The sequence below is a fragment of the Rattus norvegicus genome, chromosome 6 (genome assembly GCF_021556685.1).
Source record: "Rattus norvegicus strain SHRSP/BbbUtx chromosome 6, alternate assembly SHRSP_T2T, whole genome shotgun sequence".
Taxonomy (NCBI): domain Eukaryota; kingdom Metazoa; phylum Chordata; class Mammalia; order Rodentia; family Muridae; genus Rattus; species Rattus norvegicus.
The window spans coordinates 11,115,681-11,125,376 of record NC_141539.1 but is presented as its reverse complement, the minus strand read 5'-3'; the positions used below and the strand labels follow the sequence as shown (position 1 = coordinate 11,125,376).

General features: G+C 37.8%; 1 long non-coding RNA gene across 2 annotated transcripts in view; it reads right to left on the bottom strand.

Annotated features, from left to right (window-relative positions):
• Positions 1–420: 420 nt before the first annotated feature.
• Positions 421–9,696, bottom strand: part of LOC108351174 (uncharacterized) — a 28,851-nt gene continuing 19,575 nt past the window's right edge. For both annotated transcript variants that reach the window (XR_015622196.1, XR_015622197.1), the window contains one exon: positions 421–583. This is a non-coding gene — a long non-coding RNA (uncharacterized LOC108351174). The remainder of the gene's footprint in view (positions 584–9,696) is intronic.

Here is a 9,696-nt window from a genome sequence, read left to right as displayed (position 1 = left end):
ATTCAGGAAGTCAGAGACACCACAAGAAGACCTAGAGAGTCAAATAACCTTTGCCCATGGGGGTTCACAGAGACTAAACAACCAACCAAAGAACATGCATGAACTGGACATAGGTTCCCTACACCTTGCAGCTGATGTGCAGCTTGGTCTTCATGTGAGTTGCATAGCAATGGCAGGGTGCTGTCTCTGATGATGCTGTCTGCCTTTGGATCACCTTCTTGTAGCTGGGCTACCTTGACTGGCCTCAGTGGAAGAGGATCCTCTTAGTCCTGCTGGGGTTTGATGTGCCAGGACAAATTATTACCCATGGGAGTTTACCCATTCTTTGAGTAGAAGGGAAGGAGGTAATGAGGGAAGTGGTGGTACATGTGGGTGGGGCTGGAAGAGAGGAGGGAGGGGGGCTGTGATTGAGATATAAAGTGAATGAAAACAAATTTATTGAGAAATAATCTTTAAAAAATTGATAGATCCAGGTTCCACATCTTGTAGCATGCTTTCTTGGTTGTAGTCATTGACAATTCTGTTCAGTGTGAATTTCCGCAGATTCCTTGAATACTGATAGATAGATTAGTCACTATTATTCCTGTAAGAAAATGTAAGAAAAAGTTAATTTCTCTTTGCATCTATGGCCTTTCTCTAGTTGATAAGAGTTTTAGTGATGACTAAGTATCATAATGTGTCCACTTCAGTCTGAAGTGATACATGCAAAGTTTGTTGATAACTGATTCAAACAGGAGCTCACTCAGAAAGAAAGAAAATGGAAAGATTCCATTTCTTCAGCTCCATCTAGATTTCAATGCCCATTTATTTCATTTACCTTTCAAGCATCCATCCTGAAGATTTCATGCTTCTCTGCACAAGGATCTGAGAGAAGTCATTGCCATGGCCCACATCTTATATCAATAGGAAATGCTAATTTCCATAACTTTTCTTCTTTTACAGAATGATAACTATGCATAAAGCACACACATAGGCATGCAAATGTGTATTCCCACACATGTTTCTTGCTGTAGTCCAACAGAAACCAGCTGACAACTCACTATCATCACTCTTCTTCCCCGTAAGCAGTGTCCAGGCAGATTTCAACAATGGACGTCTTTCCTATATTGGAACGAGCAGAATGAGAACTCCTCTCTGGATTCTCTCATGAACTTACAGCTGTGTAAATGTGACCTTTAAGAGAAGGCCCACTGAGGCATAGATAGACATCAGTATGTTCATGTATATGTGGACTTGTGCTTCTGATTTTCTCAAGTATAAATTAATAAACACAATGCCAGCCTGAAATGGAAGACACTCTGGTTAGCATACGCACGCCCATTCTGGCTTCCTTTTTCACTTGTTCATTTTCCAAGGTGGATCCCTTGAGCTGGAGGACAGCAATAGGTTCACTGGCTGAGAACATCTCTGACTTCGTGAATGGCTGCCTACTGTGGCTCTGTGATGGGGACAGATGGACAGAGGACACATGCTATGAAAACCTTTCCCAGCCACTTATAAGCAGCTTTGGGGATATCAGTTTGCTTAATGGCACCTGTGTCCTATTGCCCAACCTGAATCTGAGCCGAAGCCATCAAAGCTGAATTTTTAAAAGCATGAAATTATTTCCACTTTAATTTTGAATAAAGCATCTCTAAGCAACCTAAGAGCCCAGCTTGGCTCCAGACAGTGTTATAATAATGTACAAGCACAGCTAAAAAGAAATCCCAATTTTTTCTAATTGGCCTTCATATGAAAATGAGGAAAGGCTTTCATCCTACTAAATTATTCATTGTTACTACGTGTTCTCTAAATGTATTACTCTTGGCTGATGTACAGATTTAAATATAAAATAAACAGTAGGATTTAACATGCAATGCAGTAAATAGAGCTGGCGTTGGTAGTGACTGTGCAGACACTGCCGTGTTTGTGAGTCTTCAACAGTGACTTCATGCCATCAAACTTGTCTTGGTACAAAGTCAAATGAATAAAAGTGAGCAAAATAGATCTAAGTAAACTAGTATTCCATATCTGACTGTAGAACTACTTGGGGGTGCATAATCACATTTTTTTTGTTAATTGCTTCACACATATTACTGGTTTTAACACTTCTGCGGCAAATTAGACAAGACGACTAAATGTTCTACGGTAGTGGTGTCAAAGATCACATATTGCCCTGCTTGGGCTGTGCGCTGTTATGGTTTATTAAAAGACAGGGAGGGAGATGGAGGAGGAAAAGCAACAAAAGTAAAATTAGTTGGGAAACATCCCAAAGTCATTTTTAAAAGCAAAGTTTTAATTTGACCATTGCCCTCATCTATTTTTAAAAGGATTATTTCAACAGAGTATTTCTTTTTAAATTAAAGTTTTTAGTTACTATACAGAGTATAGTATACTGTAGTGTAGTATACAGTGTCCCCTCCCCAACTGACTGCACTTGCTGTTCCTTTTCTTCTCCCCATCCCAAATAATCTTCCCTTCCTCACTTGTACTTCAGTTTATTTCTTATAATCGGTCTCTGCCCCAATCTTCCCCTTCTTAAAAATGTCTTCATTTCTAGACACTGGTGTTCCCTTCCCTTGAGACTTTCAATAAATTTACCTAACAACAGAACTGAGTATTTATCCAGGCCAATAAAAATAATCACTGAATTATACTCATTGAACACTCCCTGTCTTGGGTGTTGTGCTGAGAGCATTACTGGGATCATTTTGTGTAGCCTTCAGAAATTACTGTAAGTTATGATAATGAAGCCCTTGACACAGATGAAGATGCTTACATTCAAGATACAAAATTTGACAAACATATGATGTTTAGGAACTCTTACACTGTCATTAGGGTCTGACGGTAGCCATGCAGCATATTAGAGCACACTAGAGGTGTTTTGGTCTCAGAACATATTAATCTGCTTCTCAACACAGTTACAATGAAACAGAAGCACACCCTAGGCTGTGGACCCATTCTACCTGCCCTCATCTCCTGGGACCCAGTCTTTCAATGCTAGAACAGCTTCTTTGCTTCATCTACATGAGAAGTGCTGATCCTGGGGACTTGGATGTACTGCCACTTCACAGTCAGTTTTCCCTCATGTGTTTTTTTGAGTTTCTTCTTGCATTTAAGTCATGTAATGACTTGTATTTAAGACAGTAATGACCTCAGCATTCCTTCAAGGGTGTGACAACATTTGTACATTTTAGTTTCATTTTTATTTATAAGAACTATCAATTTAGAAGAACTATCAATTGCTTTTCTCTCTTGGCAGCTATGCCTCTTAGCATTATCAAATACTACACAAGCAAAATGTCCAGAAGGAGGCCTCCAAGTCAATTACATCCTTTGTCTGAAGTGTGTGACATACTCAGTAATACTCTTCTGGTTCTGGAAGGCAACTAAGGACAGCAGCCATAGCCTATATTGTTTGGGGAGTCTCCTGGACTCTTCTAACCAACAGTTCTAAGAAACGTTTCCCGTGCCTGCTTCTGGCAAACATATAAATGAGAAGAGCTACAATTGTTCTAGGTACATATGCTAATATCACCATTTCTCTCTCTCAAATATATGCACATATATATGTGTGTGTGTATATATATATGTGATATAGGACATATATTGACATATACAGATATTAATAACATGCATCTAGAAAATAAACAGAAAAAGAATAATCATATTAAAATAGAAATATGTAATTCATACAACTTCGTAAATGTGGATGATTTTCAGAAAATTTAAACTTACTTTCTTAATATTGATTAAAATTCTGCTCCAAGATATATATATGTATATATGTATATATGTATATATATATATATATATATAATTCTAGACATTTACATGGAAGACACAATACTGAGTCCTTATCCACATGTTTTTAAAGAAATGCCCCAGACACCATGTTTGAAAGATGTAATTTGAGAAATTTTAAAGAATGTATATTAAGCTAACACTTTTATATAACTCATTAAAAACAAATGAGAACTAATAGTGATCTGGGTTTGTTTTAGTTTTCCTACTCTATTTCTTTTCCTTATTTCTTATTTCTTTTGTAACATAATTTAAAAAAACTGGACATCATTTTTCTTTCTTTCCTCCAAATCCTTCTACATTCCTCACCACACTGTTGGTCAAATTCATGACCTCTTTACTTTAATTATTGTTACATATGTTTGTGTGTGTTCCTAAACATAAAAGTACCGGCTGTCGGTCTGTATGACATTATTTGTTCATATGTGCTTGCAGGGCCGATCTTTTGGTACTGGGTAATCAATTGTGCTCTTCCCTGGGAAGACCATTTCTCCCACTCTCAGCATCGTTTTCTATAGCTATCTCGTTTTCTATAGTTCTTTATGCACGTTGGGGCCTCATGAGCTTTTCCTCTTCTAATTAACATAGCCATTGATGTCTTCTTTGTTCAGGTCATGTTTAGGCAGTCAGGATGTTGGTGAGACTTCCTGGGTACAGCCTCTCTGACATTTCTAGGAAACACAATATCATAGTAGCATTTCCCTCTCTCGGGCATTTATAATCTCTGTCTGCTCCACTACAATGGTTTCTAAGCCTTAGGTGCAGGAGTTACACGGTAGATGTAGCACTTGTGGCTGAACTCCACCACCCTCTACTTGATCATTTATGGTTTCTGTCTGTTGCAAAAAGATGAAGGGTTACAACTATACTTGCTTGTGGGTGTAAGGGTAAGTACATAGGAGAATGCAGTTAGGGATTATGCTGGTTTTGGTGTGTGGCACTCACCAAGATCCATAACTTTATAGCCCTGGATACTTGGCAAGGCTTAGAGTACCATGCATGATCTCCCTCTTGCTGAGGAAAATGTACATTATAAATAAGAAGAAATTATAATATTCCTGAGATAAAAAAATTTAAGACAAAGCAAGCCCCACAGCTACTTTCCCTGAGAAAACAAAAGAAGAAAGCACTTATGAGATAAAGATGTGATTGGAATGGTGCATATGTCTGATTAAAAACAGAGTGACTCCAGTGCCAGCCAAAGACAAGAGAACCCATTGAACTTCAAATGTGAACAGAGATCAAGATGAACCAGAACCGTTAGTACAATAAATAAGTCAGATAAAGCAGAGCATCATTTTCACGTCAGTCTCCAACCCCAGCAATCTATCCACAGCAGAAGATACTAACTCAGCATCACAGACTTACTAAAGAAATAAATTTCTCTTGGAATAGTCACATCAAGTAAGTTCTTGTTTAAATATAAAATGCAAACCTGCAAACCAGAAAAACTCCCATAAGTCTCCCTAAAATAGAACTCAGTGGTACTATCACTTCCGTAAATCTGGCTACAGGAAAAGATGAAATCTGTTCTAAAGATGGGCTTTGTTAGGACAGGGGGACCTTGTGACCATGGGAGTGAGTGGTGATCAGGCCTGAAAACCATTACAAAGTAACAGTGCATCAAAGCAGAGACAGCATGATGTAACCTTCAAGGGAAAGACGCTTCCATTTAGACTGGAGAAACTTCATCAAGGAGGGAAAGTGCAGGAGACATATCTGTCAGACCGTATGGTATGATAGGAGCAGGCACAGAGATAAATGTCTGGGAAATCCCCCTATCTTTAAAAAAATGACCTTAATTGAATATAGAAGTGAGATAGAAAACTGTGATTATGAGTGTATTTATAGGAGCAGAAGATAATTTAAAATGCCATTGCCATCCCGGTGTAATTATAATGTAACAACAGAAGTGAGAAGTGTAGGGAAAAGCCAATGATGTCCTGTAAGAACTCACATGTGTGGGTTTTCACAGCACAGGCTGAGACACGGACTTAAACTAATGCAGGTATTGTAGAATAATAATTACTACGTTTCAATTTTTAAGATCTATGCTTTTGGAGGATCTGTAAGACATGTGAGGTTCTTTCAGTGAATTACCTTTCATTTGAAGGTGAGAAGTTCCTGTAATTCCTTTTTTGTTGTTGCTGCTCTTAAGGTAAAGTAAAATTAGAATAGTTGCAAAATAAAATTGCAAACAATAATATTTTCTTGTGTATTATGTTTACTGTGCTAGAGCTGGTTGAACTTGGGAAAATGGAGCCTAAAACCGAGGCAGACAGAAGTCTCATACAACAACCAACTTGATGCAGAGCATCAGCTTATATTCTGAGGGTTAAGGCCAATCACGTGAGTGAGGTGTTCAATGGCAAGGGTGCGTCACACGTGGGAAAAACAGGCTTTACCAAGAGGCACATCAGCAAATAACCAGTTGTAATGAGGAGCGTAAAGTGAACTTACTCCTACCTGTTACATACACCTGGGAGGGCACAAAAGCACAGGCCAAGAACTATTCATGTTTTTGAAGAAACTGAGGTTACAAGACTCTTGTCTTGTTTTCTTGGAGTTTTCTCATAAGCACTCAGCATATCGTTTATTGACTCCATTCATAGACTGTGCTTGACAATGGTATACATATATGTATATATATATTCATTTATTTTATATTATTATACAGTATATTATATTAATTATATATATTCATTTATTTTTAATATATATGTATGTTTACTCTCATTTATCCATTTTTCTGACTCACGTGTATATAAATATCACCCAAAGCTAAGAAACTTAGTTTATGGATGAAAGAATTTCAGGTGATTCTTTGCTTTCTTCTGACACATTTTTCCTTTAATGGGTTGGAGTATTCAAACTAAGCCAACAGTGTCTTGACTAAATTATTATTGTATATCTTAGTTTAGGGTTAAACATTTTCCTGAAGTGTCTTTCCACCAAAGTGTTCAATCCACATTTAGGTCATACATTCTTTTTTTTTTAATTCTTTTTTTTCTTCATTTTTGGAGCTGAGGACCGAACCCAGGACCTTGTGCTTGCTAGGCAAATGCTCTGCCACTGAGCTAAATCCCCAACCCATTTTTTTAATTCTTTTTTTCTTTTTTTTTTACATTCTTTTTTAATTTAAATATCTTTTTATTTATATTTCAAATGTTATTCCCTTTCCACGTTTCCCATCCATAAAGCCCCTATCTCATCCCCTTCCTCCTGCTTTCTATGAGAGTGTTCCCCCACCCACCCACCCACCCACAGCTTCCCGCCTCCCTGCCCTGATATTCCCCTGAACTAGGGCATCAACACTTGGCAGGACCAAGGGCCTCTCCTCCCATTGATGCCCAACAAGGCCATCCTCTGCTACATATGCAGCAAAATGAGGCACCTTCTGAAATCTAATGTCTGATAGGTGAAGATAATTAGCAATAATTCTTCATACTTTCCTGATATGGTGCATGCTTCAGGGTTCTGCATTGCCAAGAAAATAATGTTTCTGTCTGCATATATACTGATGTGTCACTCAGAAACTAGACCTGTCTGTGACTGGCAGAAACATAGGAAGGTTTTTCAGTACATGCTGACAGAATGCAGTGTAAGGGCTGATGCTATAAACAAAATAATCAGAAGTTGCATGGAATTAATTTCAATCTGGTGCCCGGACTGGGGAATCATGTTAAATATATACAGTATTTCCAAAGACCTGGGTTGTGTAGTCATAAATATTAAATCCTAACCACCAGCATGCTTCTAATAGTTGGAATTTTTCCATGAAATTATGAGGTTTTTTTATTATTATCAGTCTAGAATAACTTTTACTTCATTGCACAAATTTCTGTATGCTGTTAGGAAATATTTGCTTTAGGGAGAGAAATTAACTCTTTCACTTACCATATTCAAACCAATGGCATTCTTCCTGAAATCTCTTTGGATGTAATTTCTTTTCCTATGCACCCGTGTGACCAGCTGCATTGTTGCCCAGCCCTAACTGCTAACACACACATAGACATCCCATCTCAGGAGCCCTGACTTCCTCAGTCACTTCTGCCTCATCAACACATTAAAAAGACAACCATTCATTTTTAACCCACTAATGATGCAGTTGGTGAAATATTTCATCTATTTTTCCTCTTTATTACGTATTATCATTGCAATAATGTTTCATACTAAATTACTCTATGAAAGTTTTAATAGAAGTGTTTATATTTTTCCAGATATGAGTAGCAACTGAGATATTCGAAGTCACACTAGACTAGATTCTAGTCACAGGTACAATTTCATGTAACTTCTTTCTGTTTTTAGGATAAAGCAGATGTTCTCAATCTGTAGATTATGACACATTTGAGAGTAGAATATCCCTCATTGGAAAACACAGATATTTACATTACAATCTATAACAGAAGGGAAATTATAATTATGAAGTAGCAACAAAAATAATTTCATAGTTTGAGGTGACCACAGCAAGAAGAACTGTATTACAGGGTCACAGCAACATGAAGGTTGAGAACCACTGGGCTAAAGTTTGACTGTGGCAAACACTTGCAAGGCAATCACAGAAACAAAAGGTAAGACTAATCTGTCTAAAAACATTTAAGATCTCTGCTCACACCAAATCAGTCTTCAGTGAAAGCAAAGAGAGTTTGGTCCCATATACCAAGCTCACTGTGAATGAATGGAGAAAGACACTTCCTTCCCTGTAATGGATTTTAAGGCCACATTTCAGGAAAAAAAAGGCTTAATAATCTACATGGCTTTTAAGGAGCATACTTGTTCTTTCATGAAGATGTACTAGAGAGAACTCAATTGTCTAAATGTAAATTGCATATATATTGGTACAAAATGCTGATGTCACTGCAGCCACCACAGTTTTACAGATCTTGAACATTATATCCTTGAGTTTCTCTATTTTAATCACTCAATGATCATAAGGGTCAAGCAGTTAGTTAAAGGTATGTTTATATATTAACTTCTTAATTATACACATTCTAAATGTTGATAAATGTTATGATTTCTATGACAAGCTGGCATATAAATGTGATCTAGGTCTTAGGCTTCCCGGGACTAGCAGCTCTACATCATAGGCCCTGCAGTGACTGGGCGTGCAAGTAGAATGTGGCTTGACCACGTCTAATAGTACAGCCTGACCCACAGCCTTTAGCAACATATCTCAAAACCCAGCCTGGGAAGCCAATGTGCTATTAGGCAGACTGGCATATCAAGCAACAATCCTAAAAATGGAACAGTAACCTTTTAAAAATTGGTTAAATGTAGTCAGGACTTTATCAATAACCGTCATCTTCCTTGTTTTTTGACCATCTTGAATTAACTTGACAACAACCAAGGAAAGTCAAATTTGCAGCTCCCAGCAGTCACTTTGGACACCTTATTCCCATCCCATGTCACACATATGGCAGTCTGCTCTTTCTTCCTTGCCTTTGAGTCTGTCAAAGCTGGAAAAACACAGATGTCCTTCAACGAAGGAATGGATACAGAAAATGTGGTACGTTTACACAACAGAGTACTATTCAGCTATTAAAACCAATGACTTCATGGAAAAAAGATGGAATTAAAAAATATCATCCTGAACGAGGTAACCCAGGCACAAAAGAACACACAGGGTATGCACTTACTGATAAGTGAATATTAGCCCAAATGCTCCGAATACCCAAGACACAATTCACAAACCACATGAAGCTCAAGAAGGAAGAGAGACCAAAGTGTGGATGCTTCAGTCATTCTGAACGGAGGAATATACAATATACTCAAGGGAGGAAATATGGAGACAAAGTGTGGAACAGAGACTGTAGAATAGGCCATCCAGAGACTGCCCCATCTGGAGATCCATCCCTTATACAAACACCAAACCCAGACACTTTTCAGATGCCAAGAAGTGCTTGCTGACAAGAG